The sequence below is a fragment of the Zootoca vivipara genome, chromosome 4 (genome assembly GCF_963506605.1).
Source record: "Zootoca vivipara chromosome 4, rZooViv1.1, whole genome shotgun sequence".
In the NCBI taxonomy this organism is placed as follows: domain Eukaryota; kingdom Metazoa; phylum Chordata; class Lepidosauria; order Squamata; family Lacertidae; genus Zootoca; species Zootoca vivipara.
Window position 1 is genome coordinate 38,340,358 of NC_083279.1, and position 19,994 is coordinate 38,360,351.

A 19,994-nucleotide genomic window follows, 5' to 3' on the forward strand; every position below is an offset into this window, starting at 1 on the left:
GACTTCTGGTGGTTGAACAATGGTTGTAATCACACCAAACCATAGATTGCTGACTGATTGTGAACCATAGCCTGTCAATTCAGACATGTCACCAAGCCATACCTACCGGTAAGCTTCTTTAGTAATTTCTTCTTCTTCTGACAATGATTATTTCAAAATGTACTGTGTGAAGTTCATTCAAGTGCTTAAATGAAACAGCAAATTGGAAGAGCAATTGTTGCCTGCTTTTTATAGAATCAATGATGGAACTAAAAAAAAACCAATTATATGTAGTTGGCAAGCTTATGTAATATTAGTAAACAAAATCAAGATTAATTTACTGAACTTTCTAAGATGGACTTTACAAAAAATATGGCCATATTAAAATAAGTGTATATGCTAAATATATATGGTGCAAACTGACAGGCTAGGAAAGTCAGTAGTGTAGGGTTGCCATATTTCAAAAATAAAAAATCAGGACACCCCGAAAGTTGTTGAGCTGCAAGAATTTTTGAGTTTGGGAGCTATTTTAAGGCATTTTTGGCACAATTTAACCACCGTTGCTGGTTTTCCAGGACATTTGCCCGATTTCCAGAAAAAAATAGTCCAGGGCGCCATTTTCTAAGGCAAATTCCTGGACATGTTCTGGAGAATCAGGACCTATGGCAGCCCTACACTAGTGCTATAGTCCAAAAAAGCCAGAGCATTGGCAGAAACTATTATGGCAAAAACTAAAATTGTTTACAAACAAGTACAGTAATGTAAATCACAATTACGTGGTGCCAATAACTAACTCTGACGGGTAAAGAGGGGGAAAAATCAAACACTCTTCCCATACTGTAGCACCCTCTTCCATATTCACAAATGCTCATGACGGTCTATGTAAGAGATTTTAGTGTGTTACAAGAGGGCACAGAGACCATGAAGCAGAGTTTTAAAATATTTAATGAATGTCATATATAAAAATATTGTTATTTTTGATTCAGTATTGGCACCCAGAACCCAAACACTGACGAAGGCTGCTGCTCCCATCTTGGGAACGTTCACAGTGAGTTTGGCGATAACAAGAGGCAGCCAAAACTATGCCCAAAAACAGCACAGTGACGCCAAAGATACATTTCAGTCTGTCATCTTGATTGAAAATGGTGTCAAAATTAGGATGAAGAGCCCTGCCCCCACCTCGGGAACCCTTGTGCCAAGCTTGGGCATATCTCGAGAGGCATTCCGATCATAGACAACAAGCCACTTTCCAAAATAATAGCACTGCATGAAGGTATAAACTGCAAATACTGTACTAAATGTGTGCTATGTAATGGAATATAAAACCAGACATTATACCGGTACCTTTTCATATCTTTCCTTTTATCAGAATAGCACGGTCTGCCACAATCCCAAATTCTTTTTCTATAATGCAGAATATTAGAGATGTTGTCTTCAAATCCTTAACCTTTCAGTACTACCTATATATGCTGGTAAAAAACCTGCACCTTTCTGCGCCAGATCCCCCCCCCAGCTGTCTTAATGCAGAGCAAACTTCCCCTCTTTACTCCTCAACTATCCTCTCCTCTGCTATTCACATCCATCTGCAGTGCCACTACCCACCCTGCAGAGCAGGCCCAAATTTGCATTAACTTCTTTCCAAGACACCTCACTTCTCCCTGTACAACGTTGCCAAATGCATGCACAATACAGACCCTTTATGCCTCTAGCAAAACGGATTCATGCTTCCCCCCCCCCCACTTCACTAGATTTGCAACCGAGAGTCCGCATCCTCTCTCGCGGCCCTCCCTGGGCTTCGCCCCTCTTTGGCCATTTTCTCCCTACACCCTTCTCTCCCCCCACCCGCAATTCCCCCCGCACCTCATTCCGTCTCCCTTGGGGGCTCCGCGCCAGGAAAAGAAAAAAAAACCAAGGGAAGCCGCTCCACCTTCCCCGCACCCTCTTCCTCCTCCTCCTCCTCTGCCCTGAACGACCCCCGAGCCCTTCGCAGCCAAAATGCTCCTTGGGGGATCGGGAGTACGTTTCTGGACAGGGAGGGATGGAAAGTTAAGCAGCTGGCGCTTGCTTGCTTTCGCGCGGGGTGGGGGTGGGGGACCGGCGGCGACAGCGCGTGCCAGGCCCCGCCTCTCGAGCTTGGCGACCGCGGGCATGCGCCCTGGAACCATGGACCCGCACCAGTTTGGAGGCGGGCACTACTCGGCTTCCTACTGGCCCGCCCCCTCCCTCCCTCCCACCCCGTGTGTGTGTGTGTGTGTGTGTGTGCGCGCGCGCGCGCACGACGCGGAGAGATACCAGGGATACTCAGACACCAGACAGCAGCAGCAGCAGCAGCAGCAGCAGCAGCGACGACAGGGAGGGCAGGGCGCGCGTTGAAGCGGCACGTAGAGCGGCTCGCCCTCGTTGTCAGCCGGGCAGCGCCTGACAGTCTCGTTGCGAGGACGTTATTAAAAAGGGGGTGGGAGTGTGAGTTTGTAGGGGGTGGGAGAAAGAGAGAAGCCTTCGCCAGCTGCAGCTGAAACAGCGAACGGGGAGGCGAGGAGGCTGCCGCGCGTCTTCCCAGCCTCCCTCCCAGCCTGTCCGCCCGGTCCATGGAGCCCAGCTAAGGCAGCGCCGGCAGAGAGGACAGCGAGGTAACGGCAACGGGGTAAAAGCTCTCGGGTCGGCAGCAGAGGGGAGACTTCGGCAGCCGGAGGAACGGGCTGGGAGAGAAGCGGCGCGGGCGCCACCCAATGCGCTCCTGCCCCGCTCAGCCGCCCCGCGGACGCCCTGCTTGTGAAGGGAGGGGGGAGGCTCTGGAGCTGAAGGTTAAGGGAGGGAGGGGGGAGCGAGCGAGCGTAGGGGCTCCTGATGTCTTATCTGGGGTGGGGTGGGGGTGGATGCCTGTGAACCTGGCGAGCCCTCCAGGCGGCGGGGGCGAGGGCCGGGCTGCCGCCTCCGGCTGACAGGTTGCCGGAGTCCAGGGAGGATGGGGACGTAGGTGCTCAACATCGCCCCTCTTCAGAGGATGCTTTACGGGGAATTGTCTCTTTAATGTGGAGGGGGGAAAGGAAAGCTCCCTTTATGTGTGTGTGTGTGTGTGTGTGTGTGTGTGTGTGTGTGTGTGTGTGTGTGTGTGATATACGGTAATCATAAAGGTATAGTTTATATATGTGGCATAATCATAAAGGGTTGCCTGAAAAAGAAAAGGGGGGGTTGTTTTCTATGTACTCGGGACTGGTTTCCCATACAATTTGGGTCCATGAAAGGGGAGGCTGAGGTTGTTGTGAAGCATCCATTTTGCCATCTGATGGGTTTGGCTGCACAGGAAGGAATGGATCCTTTAGAAGGGGATGCTTTAGCAATGCCTCGAGTGCATGCTTTGCTGTGAAGTTGTATTTTGTGCTAAATCATTGAAGGGAGGCGGAGGAGGGAGTGATCCCAGCAGTGTCTTTTGACAGCATCCGCCTCATTTTGACTTTATGCAGCAGTCCCAAATTGGACCTGCAGTATTTATGTGTGCCGGGCCTTGCGAGAGTCTTTCTCCTATTCTGGGAAATGGTACAGCACAAGGGAAGATGAGAGAATCTTAAATGGTAGCACCAAATGTACCAGCAGCTATATGGCTTTTATTGGAACAGAGCTGTACAATAAAGATATTGTACCTATAGGCAATCTTCCCATTTATAGATGGCAGTACAATGCAAAATGAGCTTCCATTCCCTATTTCTGATCACTTTGCTCCAGTGGTATAGAAAAGTTGAGCAAATGCATTTGTGTTGGAGTATATTTGGTTCCCCCTCTCCTGCAGTGTATTTTACCCATAAATGAGTGGCTATTGTTTCGCTCGGCACTGAGTAAGGTCCGCATGTTTACTGAAATGAAATCTCATTGCATTTGCTGTGTAGGGTTAGAAATGTTGCCAAACAGCTGCTGCTTTGTGTTTCAATTGCCAAAGTCCCAGGAGTGGGTTTTGGACAGGGAGTGACATGGTGTGTAAACGATGAAGGAAGAGGAGGACAAGGGTCAAGTGCAGATTTATGGGTGCATAGATCTCCCTCTGCTAAACTTCCTAAAAAAATAATAATTTGGAGAGGTAGTGGTAGATCATGAGGCTGAGGATTAAAACCAAACCCACGCTGCAGACTTATTAGTCAGCGATATTTTTTTAAACCTTGGATTGATACACTCAAACCCAAAACAATGGATGATATGAAATTAAACACAGTTTTTTAGTTTTATATTTGTAACCATTGCAGAGCAGTTGCTTATGTATCACTCTTAAAAAATACACTGTCTGTAGTTAAAGTTATTCAGTAGGAAATAATCCCTTCGTTTTTCTTTCACTCTGGTGCATTTGTTTGTTCTGGACAAGGTGATAGTGGTTTTATTATTTTTCTGTCTGTGATTCTGGCTTGAAGTTGCATTATTTGGTTACTGGAGCATGTTTAAATATTTCAGTGAAGATTTTACATTGACCAAGTGCTACTTTGCACAGAATACATTGCGGATGGGAAATAAAACACACTTTTGCCTGAATTTTAAGTCATACCCTGCTCATTTGTTTGCTATTGGGTTTGCCAGATAAATGGTAGTTTACAAGCAAGAATATGTTGAGATTCTTCCAATAAACTAATTTATTGCATTTTCCTTTTTCCAGTATGTTCTCTCTCATGGAACCGCTTCAGATAAGGGTGTGCTGATTAATTGAAGTTTCTGATTTTCAGTGCATTGTTGGTTTCTTTTTAATTTCTTTCCAAAAAAATGTTTGCTTGGTCCTCCTACTCTATAGGGATATAAGCTCTTTCTCTTTCCGTGAGGCCAAGGATTAGTTGTTGTGACGAAATAGTGGGTCAAATGGGTATCCTGAACATATGATAGAAATTGTGTTTTACCGGATTGGCTGTGGAATCTTCTGGAGGAAAAGCCAATTTCTTAAGCTCCTCTTACTCCATTTAATAGCCTTACTTTGTTACTTTAATAGTGGCCTGTGATAAATGGAAATTGCCACTAGGGGCTTCACAGAGACAGCCAAACCTACACGTTAAGTTAAAAAATTTAATATTAGAGGGAATATTTGCCAAATAAAAAAAGATGAGGCTTTGGCCTTCTGTGTTTTTTCTAGGGTAGTAAAGCTCTAACTAAGAAATCTGAGCTGGCCCTATAACTAGAAAAACAGTTTATTGGTGGTTGTCAGTGGAGTGGGTTTGAATAGATACCCTTCTTGAATCAGATGAGGATTTTATATATGTTTTAAAGCATTCTGCTTTTTTCCTGAGCATATAAAATCATGCGGGTGAAATATGCATTTAATGTTAATTGAAATGTTGCCAATGTCCACACTTGCTAGATTTTCCTATTTATAGTCTATTGCAAAATTAATTAGATATAGTAAAATAGAAATTATTCTTTGCCTTCATTCAGAGGTAACACCATGATTTAGCTTTTCAATAACAGGCCTTGGTGAGCCTCTGCTCACAAGCTGTCCTCTCTGCTCCCCTTTGGTGTCAAGGAGAGGAGATTGAAGCATTCATTTTTGGTTTTGAATGCTAGGATAACATCTCAGGAATTTTTTTGGTAAAGTCAAAGAAATTAGGATTAAACCACAGTTCAAATAAACCACAGTTGCCTGAGTTGACATACAATGGAACACTATGGTTTGTTCATATTAACAGTAGGCTTGCATTACTGCTGCTACTGCTACTATTACTACTATTACTATTTGTATACTACCCTTCATCTGAAGACCCCAGGGTGGTTCACAACACAAGTATTCTTATAGTGCTAAACCATGATTACATCTGAACTGGGCAGTTAGTGTTCAAAGAAAAGTTCAAAGCTCCTCACAGCCTAGGTTGCCAGTGGCTAAACTATGGATGTCCTAGAGAATGGCAGGCATTTATCCTAGACGAAAGACCTCAGGATAGTGGGCTGCAATGTTCTTCAGTACAATAAAAATGGCCCTAATTAGGCCCAGCTGCCAGCCTCAGCTAAATGGCATATGGGTTTGTTTATTTCAGATCTTTCTAGGTTGCAAAGTTGAAATTAGATGTAGGGTGTTTTATGTGGCAAATAATTTAACCTCAATTACTTTTACATAAATCATATGAGTGGTTGTCAAGAATGGCTTAAACACACATGTTGTATTAAAAAGAGACTTGGGGGAGGGGTACAGCTGATTATTTCAAATCGATGTGAGCTTCAGATTGCCTTATTCTTGTAATTCCTGGCCTCTGCTACCCTACTGTCTCCCAGTTTGCCTTCCTTTCTCGGAGTACAGTCTGAAGCATGCTGGCTCAGGATTAAATTATTTCCTCAGAAGGTGCTTCTCCTAAGTAGATTTAGGACTGCAACCAGAAGCTCTTCTCTTGATGTCTAGGGTGGCTCTTGGGAAGTTGTTGAAATGCAGCTCCCATTTTCACCTGCCAACGTGGGCAATTGTTATTGTTGTTTAGTCGTTTAGTCATGTCCGACTCTTCGTGACCCCATGGGCCATAGCACGCCAGGCACTCCTGTCTTGCACTGCCTCCCGCAGTTTGGTCAAACTCATGTTCGTAGCTTCGAGAACGTGGGCAATAGCCAAGGTTAAAGGGAGCTGTAGTTCAGCAGCATCTGGAGGGAACCAGGTTGGGAAACTCTTCTCTAGAACACTTCTTTTTCCAGACTGCTGTCTTAAGGTACATACCTTCTTCTCCATTAAACACTTCTTCCTGTCCTGCCACGTATGAGCAGCTTGGCCACTGGAAGCCAGATATTTTCTGTCTGTCCAACCCTTCTCTGACACTAGAGAAGCTCATTCTGGCACTATCAGAGGCTTCCTTCCTTTGTTTGTTTGTTAAATTTATATTCTGCCTTTCCACCAAATGGTGCTTGAGACAGCTAGCCAATACCAATACAATAAAAGATGAAGTAAAACATTAAAAAGCAGGTAAATAATGAGTGAAACCAGTAAAAACCAATTACTGCATAGTTACAACACAGTTTATTTATATATTTATAAATTTCCCATCATTTGTAAATAATTGTGGAGGAGGCAGGGCTTGACAGGACTTCCTTGACATTACTACTATTGCAATCACAAATATCCATTTTACTACACTACAGCATATATATAAATAAATGGTTCTGTCTTTGTCACACAGAGGCAATCATAATAAAGATGACTCCAGAAAAAAGGTGAGGGAGGAGATATGGGGTATTCCTAAAGCCCAGTCCACTTCAGGAAAGCTTTGATTCTAATACTTCTCCATGCTAGCCTCATCCCCTCTCTCAGCTGCGGTAGACAGGGAAAAAGAAGGGTTTGCCTCTAGACATCTGTGTTAAAATCTGGTGGAGGAAGCATCTTTGAGGGATGGTTTATTTGAGTACAAATGGGATGAGCTGCTGTGTAGTTGGGGATCCATGTGTATTGCTTTCATCGAGGCCAAAAAAGCGGCATCAAATGGTTACTAAGGGTCTTCCAGTAGACATGGTTAGGAAGTGTATGTGTGTGTGACACCTATTACTCACCTGCTGGAATCTTCAAACAATTGAATATTTTAAACTTTTTTATTTGATTTCCGGTATTACGTTTTAATAATTGAATGACAGTATTAATTAACTTAATATAAATCAATTAATACAAATAAACTACCCATGCAACTTAGTAGGACTTCTTCTGACTAAACCAGAGGGTATTTGGGCATGGTGTATTTGCAAGTCTGTGTAGTTAAGAGCTGATATGGTTTTCTCAAATAGCAAAGTGAACAAGAAGCCGAGAAGCAAAAGGGGAGAATGTGCTTGTGATGTCACTAGAACTGACACGTGGTTTGTGTTTTTCACCATGTTGAGCAGAAGCGGGAAACAGGCTTGTTTTACTGTGAATGGTTTTGTCTCTGGACAAGACTTCATTGTGTCACACATTCAGAAACCATCTCTGTTGAATAATAGTGTGAGTATTTTCCTCAGCATTCCACAGAAAACTCTTCCTTGGGGTGGTAATGAAGCACTGTGAGGTCACAGAGGTGTGCCCCTAAGAGCCTTTGTGATGCTACAGGAGATCTGCTGGTGCTTTGTGTGGCTTCAGAGTTGAAGCAGTGCCCCACAAGGAAAGCAGTGTACTTACTGGATCATTATTTTGACAGGCTAAAGAATCTTAGAAAGCCAGAAATATTTACAAAAGGTACAGTTTTGCCATATGCAGTGGTTGAATAAATACAGCCTTGACCATATTGAAAAATTAAGAGTTTAGAAATCTAGTTCTAATGATCACATTTACTACTACTACTACTACCGGTACTACTACACTACTACTACTATTATTAGATTTTATTTTTTTATACCTTGCCCATCTGGCTGGGTTTCCCCAGCTACTCTGGGCAGCTCCCAAAAGAATTAAAAGCACAGTAAAACATCAAACATTAAAAATGTCCCTAAACAGGGCTGCCTTCAGATGTCTTCTAGAAGTCAGATTGTTGTTTATTTCCTTGACATCTGATGGGAGGGCGTTCCACAGGGTGGGCACCACTACCGAGAAGGACCTTTGCCTGGTTCCCTGCAACCTCGCTTCTCACAGGGAGGGAACTGCCATAAGGCCCTCGGAGCTGGACTTCAGTGTCCGGGCAGAACGATGGGGTTGGAGATGCTCTTCGGGTATAGTGGGCCAAGGCCGTTTAGGGCTTTAAAGGTCAGCACCAACATTTTGAATTGTGCTTGGAAACGTACTGGGAGCCAATGTATGGTAGGTCTTTCAGGACCAGTGTTATGTGGTCTCAGTGGCCACTCCCAGTCACCCACTAGCTGCCGCATTCGGTACAGTTTCCGGGTCACCTTCAAAGGCAGCCCCACGTAGAGCACATTGCAGTAGTCCAAGCAGTAGTCATTAAGCAGATACTTAGCTGCATATAGGTCACTCCCCCCTTTAAAAATGCACTTACTGTTTAGTTAAATTGCTGTGTTTGAATTTTTACTAATTGCTCTCCATTCTTTTCTATCAAATTCCTGTGTCTCCCCCCACCCCTGGAATTATGGCTTGGTGGTAACAGTTCAAAGTAGCATTAAGCTAGTGTTGATTTTATTCTTTCCCATGGATCTTGAAGAATTTGAAAACAAAGGGATGGCACCCTCTCATGGCAGTATGTCAGTGTGTACAGTAATGCTGTGATTCTGGCTTCATCAAACTTGGTGCCCCCCAGATATTGGACTACAGTTCCCACTAGCCTCACATGTACTGGTTGGGGCTGATAGGAGTTGTAATTCAAAACAACTGGAGGGCACTAGATTGGCATAGGCTGCCATGATGTGCTTTCAATGGCAAAGTTCCGCAGATGTCAATTGGAGAAGAATCATTCTGTTATCTGGAGGTCATGGCAAGGTCAACAGGCTAAATAGGAATATGGATTAAAAACTGGAATGGGTAAAAGCATATGGGACATATAGAAGCCCACCACTTTTAACCTAATGTTGAAAAGTAATACCTGTAGTTAGAAATATATCATAATTTAATATGCTTCATAAATCCTTGCTTCATAAATATGTTCCACCTCTTGGTTCCACTCTAATATCCTGGAATTCTCAACACTCCTACCCCGGTGGAGTATTATTTTATTTCATTTCATTTCATTTCAATGTTGCAACTGAAGATGGGGTATTTGGGGAAGGAAAGAGACCGGTCCTTGGAGAGCTTTTTAAAAAAATGGTGATCTAAGTTCAGATTAAGTGCATGGAGTCCCACTGCCATGCTCAAGGTTGGATCTGCCATATTGGTAAGTAATTTTCTCCCTGGGTACAATTTGGCATCTCTTGTGACATGTCTTATAAAATTAGCCACGTGGCTGAAACAAGTGAATCAGCCTCTGTGTTCAGGAGGGAGGGAAGGCAAGACCCTTGAATTATGCAGACACTGCTGCCATTCTGCATTTGGTTATATATTGCAATAGCAATCTTCAGCCCAGCATGTGGGTGATGCTTTGGGGCATTTTGGAATTAAGCATGAGGCATCAAATTAAAGCACAGAATTCGCAGATCTGCTAAAAAGAAGAGTAAGGTGCAAATTTAATGTTAAGAGATGAAATGTATTGTAAATGCAGGCTCTGATAGTAAAGGAATGTTCTGACAGTTTATTGCCTTAACAGTTAGTACTAAGGTCTTAAGGACAGAAGAGATTGGATGCTCTTGGTGGACAAGCAACATAGACTGAGATTATTATTCCTACAAGGGCAGCTTCTTCCTTCAGTCTGCTGTTTGTGATTTGAAAACACTTTTACTTTCTTTGTTTATCTCTGTCGTGGCATTTCACCTTATGGTATTTTACTTGCTTGGGTTTTATAAATGAGGAATAGGGTTAAAAATCCAAACTTAATTTGTTTGAGATGAGCCAAGTCGGAGAGGGAGGAAGGGGAACTCGTGCTTCTTGCTCCTGGAGCGCTGTACTTGTTCCAGTCATAATTGCTTTGACATTGCTGTACACTATTTCTTTTCTATGCCTTTTTTTTCCTATGGCTTTTTTTAACACGGTGGCTCTCTTGACAGCTGTTTCTTAATTAAATAGAGAGCTGGAGCACTGAGGGATGTTGCAGCACTAGACCTGGTAGAGAGGTGGCATGAGCTCTCTGCAAACCATACTTCTCCCTGCCATATATTCCCCACTCCCTTTCTTTTTTGGCTTTAACTGACGCTGTACACATGATACCAACTATCATTAATGCTAACTTGTTGTTGTTGTTTAGTCGTTTAGTCGTGTCCGACTCTTCGTGACCCCATGGACCATAGCACGCCAGGCACTCCTGTCTTCCACTGCCTCCCGCAGTTTGGTTAAACTCATGTTCGTAGCTTCGAGAACACTGTCCAATGCTAACTAGGTTCCACTTAACCAGGGTTTACAAACCCACTTCAGAAAATGGTTTGAAACTGTTTAGTATGTGTTGAAATATATACGGTAGCTGCTGGTCAGCTAACCTCTCCATCCTTCCCCATGTGTGCTTCTCTACACCCACAAGTTCTCTTCTCACTGCTTCCCACACTTCTCCTCTCAACTGTCCTCCTGAATCTGAGAGCTCTGTTAGTACCGTATGCATAAGGGATCAAGTAGACAGTCTCATAATACATTCTGATGTCTGGACCTTACAGTGCTGTTTGCCTTACATTACTGTTTCTCAGACCATACAGAAGGTCCCTAGATTCAGTCTCCAGCATCTTCAGGTGGAGCCAAAACCCTGGAGAGCAGCTCTCAGTCACTGCCAATGATAGTTAGCCAGATGGGCCAGAGGTCTGTCTCGGTACTAGGCAGATTCCGATGTTCCTGTTATTGGTCAATGTAGTCCAAGGCACTGAGACTGGCAGCTGCAGAGGCCTTGCTATTGGAGATCCTTCAACCTTGGATATCAGTGATTGGATTTGGGCCTCTAAATATGCAAAGCATGTGAACTAAACTGTGACCCCCATCATCTCATGTAATTCAGAGAGCTGCCGGCACAGGCAGTGCCCTGGTGCCAAAGAAGCTGGCACTTGAAGACCACTGGTACTTCACATATTTATGGGTCAGAAGAGAACACCTAAAGAGATTTGCATGCATTTGCACTCCTGCTCTGCCTTTCCTGGGACAAAGAAATGGTTAGTCTCTGGGTGGGAAATGTTAGCAGTAATATTGATGCAACTGCACAGCAGTTTAATATGACTTATTCAGTAGTGTGAACCTAGTAATTCAGTTGCTTGCATGTTTCTGTTCCTCCATCTCTTCAGAGCTCTTTTTTGTGTGAAGGGCTGTTCTTAATGCCAACAGAAACTGGCCATACAGTGGTACCTTGGTTTAAGTACACAGTTGGTTCCGGAAGTCTGTACTTAACCTGAAGCGTACTTTCCCATTGAAAGTAATGGAAAGTGGATTAATCCATTCCAGATGGTCCACGGAGTACTTAAACTAAAGCGTACTTAACCTGAAGTGAACTTTCCCATTGAAAGTAATGAAAAGTGGATTAATCCATTCCAGACGGGTCCGCGGAGTACTCAACCTGAAGCGTACTTAACCCGAAGTATGTGTGTAATTGGTTCTGGAAGTCCGTACTTAACCTGAAGCGAACTTTCCCATTGAAAGTAATGGAAAGTGGATTAATCCGTTCCAGATGGGTCCACGGAGTACTTAACCTGAAAGTACTCAAAGTGAAGCGTACTTAAACCGAGGTATGACTGTAAACAAGGGCAGATCTTTGGTCCATATCCAGGAATTTGATTTCATTGCATCCATGTAGAAATATAGCATGCCAGCAACAGAATGACCCTTGATGAACCTGATAATTTGTATTCACTGTTCCACCACACCTTGTGTTGGTGTTTGAAGGAAATAAAAAGTAGCAATCAGTTTATAAAACAATGTGGGTTTTTTGCCTTTTTAGATTCAAACATGCACTGCATGTTACTTGGCTGTTTCAGCACTAACATTTAAAAGGAGGTAAATGATGCAACTGTGTTAGAGGGAAATGAGATAACTTATGAGTGGTAGAAAGGTGCAAGGGGAAAAAGAGGCAGCTGGAAGAACTGATGTAGTTGCAGAAATATGCAGTGTAAGAACAGTACTGAAAAAGGACAGACAGCAACACAATAAAGCGACATGGACAATATATGTTTTGATGTGGGAATGCCATAAAGTTTTTATTGCTGCTTGATTGCTCCCTCATTAGTAAAGTCCTCCCACAGTGTAATGCTGTCCCACACTGGTGGCAATAAATATAATTTAGTACCTACAGTCATATAAAGCATTCATTCTGTTGCTCTAGAAAAAATACCTGTGTGATGTTGCTGTTTGAAACCTATTGTGATGTGTGTGTAGACGTTAGGAACAACATCACATGCTTTAATTTACAGATTTAAAATCTGTGCCTAATTGTTATCCTTCGGCAATGGCTTCCTTGCCCTTCTAGTTTCTTTACATATGTTAAAAACATTCTCTGTAGAATGTTTTTGTGTGCTATTTCAATAGTTTGCCAACAAGCCTTGCATTGTGCTTCTTTTTCAAATGATGTACAGGTACTGGAGATTTGTAAATCTGCTTTTAGTCTGTGTAGAATGCAAGCAGAATATACTATTAACTGCATGGCTGCAGAAAGCCCCTGCAGAACTGACCCCTGATCATTGAAAGCCTTGGCTCTAGTCTGCCTGTTCAAGGCCATTTCTCCTGAGTGTGTGTGCGATGCATGTTATTGAAGCCTTGGGCACTTCTAGACTGTCACTGTTTTCGGTTGGGATTCATGCCAGCACATTCAGGCTGTTCTTGAAGCTCTTGTGATACAACCCACTTTCCCCAAATATGTGACTTTTTGTGACAAAGGAAGTGACTGGAAAATGTTTGATGTAACTTCATTAAACATTTGTTTGATGCAACGTCATCTAATCTATCTAAAAACAAACCAGGATGAATGCTCAATAAACAAGTTATCTGTTTGTCAAGAAAGCATAAACACGGAAGGTAAAATTGCAGGGAATATTCTGTATGTTTAGGCCATCTTGAAAGGTCAAAGGTGTTTGTTTTTTTAAAGAATAGAACAGACAAAAGATCTATTTATTTAATAATTTTTTATTTTATTTTAAAAAAAACTGTTTTACTTGGCACTTTTACTCTGCAGAAACAATTACACAATATTCCTATCATGAGTGTTTTCAAATCTCTCAATTGGTTTTTCATATTAGACTTTTTGGTATGAAAGTCTTCAGCAAAAGCACACTTAAGCAGCTGAAGAAGGCTGTTGATTGCACCATAACAAAGTATACTAAGCAACACATTTCTCTTTAAAGCTGTTAATCCTTTTTCTTAGGTCCATTAACTTCAGTAGTCTACTCTGAGTAAAAACTGGCTGAATATAATACCGTAAGTTATTTGAACTGGTGGGCTATTCAGAGCCGTGCCTTTAGTGATGCTTCTCAGACCAAGAGAGTATGCAGAAAGATTCTCCCTGTGACTGATGTAGCAGTACAGAACACAATTGACCTGGATCAAGGCTTAAGCATATGTTATTTTGTTATGTTATTTACAGTAACTCTTGTAGTCTCAAAACATGGTGTGATTCCAGGCAAAAAGATTGCAAGCTATGCTATATTGCTCATGTCTGTTCTTTCATCTGTAGCTAAATCATAGAAAACAAATTCAACAGCAGATTCTGAGTTTTCAGGGTTTCAGGCAAGAGTCCTTTCCTCAGTTTATCTGGGAGTGAATATGGGTGCCTATGGATACATGCATGTACTCTGTCCCTGAGCTATAGCCTTGCAACAAGAAATCACCACCAGAATTTATGGCTGTTTGAGTGTGATAACTATCTAACCCAGAGATGGGGAACCTGTTGTCCTCTATGTGTAACTGGAATCTCAGTTCCCACCAGCCCCACCCAGTATGGCCAATGGGCAGGGATGATGGGAGTGGCAGTCTAGCAAAATCTGGAGGGCCATGGGTTACCCATCCCTGATCAAATCATTCATCTTTGTACAGGGCGAGTCTTTTAAAATAGGCCCCGTGGAACATGTGTACTCTGTGCGCTGCATATAATGCCTTAGGGATCAATTCTGATGCTTCCAACAGTGGAGGACCAATTGAAGAATATGGGCAAGAACAGACAAGAACAGATAATTCAGCTATCTAATGGGGCATCTCAATAATTGAAATGAATGCTCTTGTGGACATAAATTGCATCCTTACACCCCTCTTATCTATCTCTAATAGGCCTGTAGGTTAATACTCCATTGAAGAGAATGCACCTGTGCAATGAATGAGATTTAATTTATACAGGCATTATTACAGTATTCTCATAATGTATTATTTTGCATAACGAATATAGGGGAAGCGGGGTTTGAGATATACCTCAACTTAGTGTAGATCCAATATGGTACCAACCTAAAGGAGAGAAATGCTTACTATTGAATGATTTGTGAGCGAATTGCAGTAGAATCACTAGGGGAGATTTGAGAATGCTGCCTCAGAAACAAGGACTTGAGTGTAATTGATTGGTAAGGAAGAGTGCAGGGGACATTCAGAGGTTTGCCACATGGCAGGGACAATGAGGTGTTGGCAGTAGTATTTTATTGTGATTCTATCTGAAGCCAGTGAAGGTTTTGAGAAATTGTAGCTGAAGCCTTAACACTGTAATAAAGTTCTTAATGTGAAGAACTCTTGTCATTAAATGATTATCAATATATTTTAGAAAAGTTCCATAGATCAAGTCCCAATGAATTGCTAGGGCGTGATAGCATGTTCTCACGAACTATAAAACAAGTTGTGTATATAACAGCTGAATTACATATTCTGATCTATATACCCTCTATATAATAGTTTATATGCAAGAAAAATTTTTTGTGTAAGAAAGGTAACAAATGCACTGTCAATCTTTCAAAATGTTTTTTTGTGTGTGTGTGTGCATGTGAATATGTGCAAGACAAATAAGCAGCCTTTCTAAGTTATAGTCCCCATTCTTAGAAAAAATGGATAAAATATGACACATTTAATCAGTTTTCTAATTAAAACAGCGGGCCATATTTGTAAACAAAACTCTACAAGAAGCTTAATCTAAATGATGATGTCCTTGGATTTTAAAAACCTTTCTCACTGAGTGTTTCTTTGACTGAAGGTCCTTGAATAAAAGCTGGTGTCCTTTTCTGAAAGTCAACAATGGATTATAAGGCAGGAGTAACTCTCACTGTGAAGAGAGGCAAGAAGAAGGATGACCCAAGGATTTATACCAGGATGTGTTTTTTTATATATATAGCCATACAAAAAGACCTGGAACAAATAGTAACCAGTGATATCCAGTATATTCACAAAACACATTACAGTATTTAAGAGCTACAGAAGGTTCTTGTGATAATGTTAGGAGAATGCACTTTGGCAAGGGCAAAATGGCTTCAGTTTAATTGAAAATAGATGCTGGATTTACTGTTATTCAAGGAAGATCAAAATTTTGGTGCTGCTTCCACACACACACACACACACACACACACACACACACACACACAACTTCTTGAACTTAAAGGAACTTGCTAGGTGGATTATTGTTTGGCAAAATGCTTATAGAACCATAGTCCTCTTCCATAATAGTCTATATCAGAAAACCTCAAAATATGCCCTTAATCAGGGGTCAGCAACATTTTTCAGCCGTGGGCCGGTCCACCGTCCCTCAGACCATGTGGTGGGCTGGACTATATTTTGAAGGAAAAAAATGAACGTATTCCTATCCCCCACAAATAACCCAGAGATGCATTTTAAATAAAAGCACACATTCTACTCATGTAAAAACACCAGGCAGGCCCCACAAATAACCCAGAGATGCATTTTAAATAAAATCACACATTCTACTCATGTAAAAACACGCAGATTCCCAGACCATCCGTGGGCCAGATTGAGAAGGCGATTGGGCCGCATCTGGCCCACGGGCCTCAGGTTGCCTACCCTTGCCCTTAATGAAAAAGCATTACAGTATTGGTTGCTGTATGTATCATGGTGGTAGGGAACAAGAACTTCTTGTGGAGTGTATCATCTTGAATAATTCTTGGCTAATGGATAACTTCCAGTGGTATCTGAATGTATTCCATACCACCCCACAGCAAGCCAATCAGAATGTATAGCTGTATTTGGGTATATTTAGCATTTAAAGCAATAGTGTCTTGAACAAACTTGTCACTGAACAAACTGATGCATTGGGAGAGAATGAATTGTGCCTGGTTGGATTATTATGATGCAATTGTAATCAGAGCCCATACCTGCAAGGAACCCCAGATGTTGATCCCCCTCTCCATTTTTAAGTAAGTATCTAGTCCTCCATAAATGAAAGCTCTGAAACAAGAAGTATAGGCCACCTTCAGACCGATTGCTTTGAGATGAGCCAGCCTGGCTGCTCATGAATTTCAGTATTTTTAGCTAATGAGTAAAACCAGAGCTATGATTGATGAGTGAGTTGTTTGGAATTACTGGGGTGTTTCTCCCTCCCCTTTAGTGTACTTTCCTTTGGTGTATATATTTTAAAGTGGTATGCTGTCAAGCCTGTACTTCAAGTCAACAGGTCTAGGACAGGGATGTAACAGAGGAGTTTGGTACACAATGAGCACTGACAATCAAATCTTTGTTTGGTTCCTTATGAAATCACTTTAAGTAGCTTTGATTGAAACACATCTAAATAAGGACATAATCCTTAGAAGATTAGTTTCTCTCTTCGGCAAGCAGGTTAACAGCAGTCAAAATTTGTACTTCAAGTAGCCAGCTCTGCCACTTACATATATGGTTGTTTCATTGTTGTTGTTGCTGCTTTATGTCATCTGCCTTGAGATGTGAATCATGTAGTTTTGAGATTCCTATACAGTAGGGCAGGGGTGAGGAACCCTTGACTCTCAGAGGGTGCTGGACTGCAACAACTTGTATCATTCCTGACCAATGGCCATACTGAGTGGGGCTGTTGGAGTCCAGCAGCACCAAGAGGCATCCCATCTCTCTGGGTATAGGATGCAAAGTTCAAATGACTTTTTGCAAGCAATAGGATTGCAACTTACCCTGCCTTTGTTTTAATTGGCTGCCAACTGTGCAAAGAGTCTATAACCTGGTAAAGAGGCTCATTGGTACAGAAGACTGCAGCGAAACTGCCTAGAACAGAGCTTTCCAAACTGTGTGTCATGACACGTTAGTGTATCGGTTGCAGTGTGTAGGTGTGTCGCGTGAATTCTCCCTGCGCTCCTCCCGGGGCTGGAAAGGGGCTAGTTTAACCTTCAGTTTGCTAGTAAAACAGAATTACTGTGTCGCGAAATGATGCACGTCTAAAAAGAGTGCCACCAACATGAAGAGTTTGGAAAGCTCTGGCCTAGAATATGGAGGCTCTTTCAGCTTAGACTTACTGTGGTTCCAGTAATCAGTCTTTACGATTTTTTCCATTTTGTCAGCTCTCCAGTTAAAACCAGAAGTATGATTGCATACAATCCAATTTATTGTACTAAGCATTGACCATGACAAAACTGAATCGAAAATAAATACAAGCAAAAGGGGTGTCACGCCACAAATAATGGTCTCTATTTAGATCTCTGCATCTCCCTCACATTTCATGGCTATATTGTCCAGACTCTCCTTTCTGATCTTTTCGGCCGCCAAAGCAAAAAGGGTGACTTTATCAGTCACTGAATTGTTTAGGACCTTCTTTGCCAGGAAGAGATATTTTTTCCAGTACAGATGGTAAGGTGAGAAATCGCCTCCTGGGTCCTATGTATAGTGGGCAATATAGTAAATAGTGCAAGATGTCTTCCACCTGCGGTTGCCCACATATACAGAGTCTGTCTTTGTACTGTACCCTGTTATATCTTCCGTCTGGGATGGCAGGCATACCGGTAGCTTGAAAATGCAGCTCAGTAAAAGTGCATCTAAGTGAGGCTGGCTGGAGATTCAACAGGTAACTGGCTCAAAAATGGAGCATTTTTAGAAGGGAGAACCAAGGAGAGCATTTAGAGTATGATTACATAGAGTTAATGTTTAAAATCACATCACTTTTACATACTATTATAATCTTAAGCATCAGACAGTGCTAACTTCAACAAAATAAAGCTAAGCTTTATGACACTGCTAAGAAGGCACATATGTGATAATCTGTGGGAGACTGCCTAAAATTTGTCCAGAAGATTCAAGGGACTGAGGAAGCACACAGTTTATTAAAAGCATTTGTTGAAACAGGCACAAATCTGTCTTTGATAAGAACACTTAGTGCTCATGATGTGAATAATTACGTGGTACAAGGTAAAAGATCATCTGGTTAATGTTTTTCATATCTGATCTGTCCTTGTTTCTGTACGTAGGCAAGTTTGTGCTACAAGCAAAGGAAAATGAGTTAAAAGCTGAGCATTTTTATCAATGAGGGTCCTGCTTCTCTCTTTAATTTCTGAATTAAAGGATGGTGTTAAAATGCCATTGTATGTTGTGGTGTATGTGAAACAGGCTAGAATTTACTATTCAAAGCAATTTCAAAGAGGTATGTAACTGACAATGGATATAAGAGAGGGCAAAAATGCAGCAAAATGGATCATCCTTGCCCACGTAAAACAAACATAGGTCGTGGGGTTACACTCCACTTTGTGGAGTATTGTGCCATCAAAGTTTCAGGAGGCTTGACTGTTTGCTATGAAAATTGCCATTTCAGGGGGTGAGAAATGTCTCCCCCCCACCTCCCCCACCCCCCATGCACATTTTAGCTCCTTCAGGTGTGTTTTGTCTGTTTTGCAGCAGTCCTTGTTATCCAGTCTGCTACTTGTGGGAGGGTGCTTAATTCTTTTCATCACTAAATTTTCCCAATCTAAATAAATACCTCCATCTTCATGATGCTGCTATTTATTTTGTTGTGGGAAATGTGCAAGCAGCTATACGTTTTCCTCAGCAGAGCACATAGCGTCAGGGGCTTCATGGATTTTTTAAAAAATACAGATAAATGTGGAAATGGGACAGAGAGCTCTCTCTCTCTCTTTCTCTCTCTCTCTCTCTGTGTGTGTGTTCTTATTGATACTTTTACTGTACAGGTATTGTTAAATTGCTTCTGGATGCTTCATGAGAAATGCTTCATAAATAAAAATAAATTAAACAAATAATACATGTTCGAGGCAACAGTGTGCCTAGATTGCGAGTACCCATGCTTCTGGAATCAAGCCACAACATTTTTCAAGAGTCTGGCAAGTGGAGATTTCCTCTGGTCTCAGAGAATTCAGAAAGCTGTGCAGTCAATACTTGAGTTAATTCACCGCATAATAGCTGTGAGAATTAAGTACAAATGTTAACTCAGAATTCCTATTCCAAATGAATGACCTTACCTCAACTTAGAGATAGAAATACAGTGGTGCCTCGCTAGACGAAATCAATTCGTTCCACGGGTCTTTTCTTATAGCGAAAAATTTGTCTAGCGAATCAGATAGGAATGCACTGAATTTTTTTTGAATTTCTTTTGCCCATAGGAACGCATTAATTGAATTTCAATGCATTCCTATGGGAAACCGCGATTCGCTAGACGAATTTTTCGTAAAACGCATTCGTCTAGCGAGGCAACCTCCGCTAGAAAAATCCTTTCGTT

At 42.0% G+C, this 19,994-nt stretch overlaps 1 protein-coding gene across 2 annotated transcripts in view; it reads left to right on the forward strand.

Annotated features, from left to right (window-relative positions):
• The first annotated feature begins 2,313 nt into the window (after nt 1-2,313).
• RAI2 (retinoic acid induced 2) overlaps nt 2,314-19,994 on the forward strand; it is a 36,569-nt gene continuing 18,888 nt past the window's right edge. For both annotated transcript variants that reach the window (XM_060273511.1, XM_035115696.2), the window contains exon 1: nt 2,314-2,609. The gene's annotated coding sequence lies outside the window, so the exon portion shown is untranslated. The remainder of the gene's footprint in view (nt 2,610-19,994) is intronic.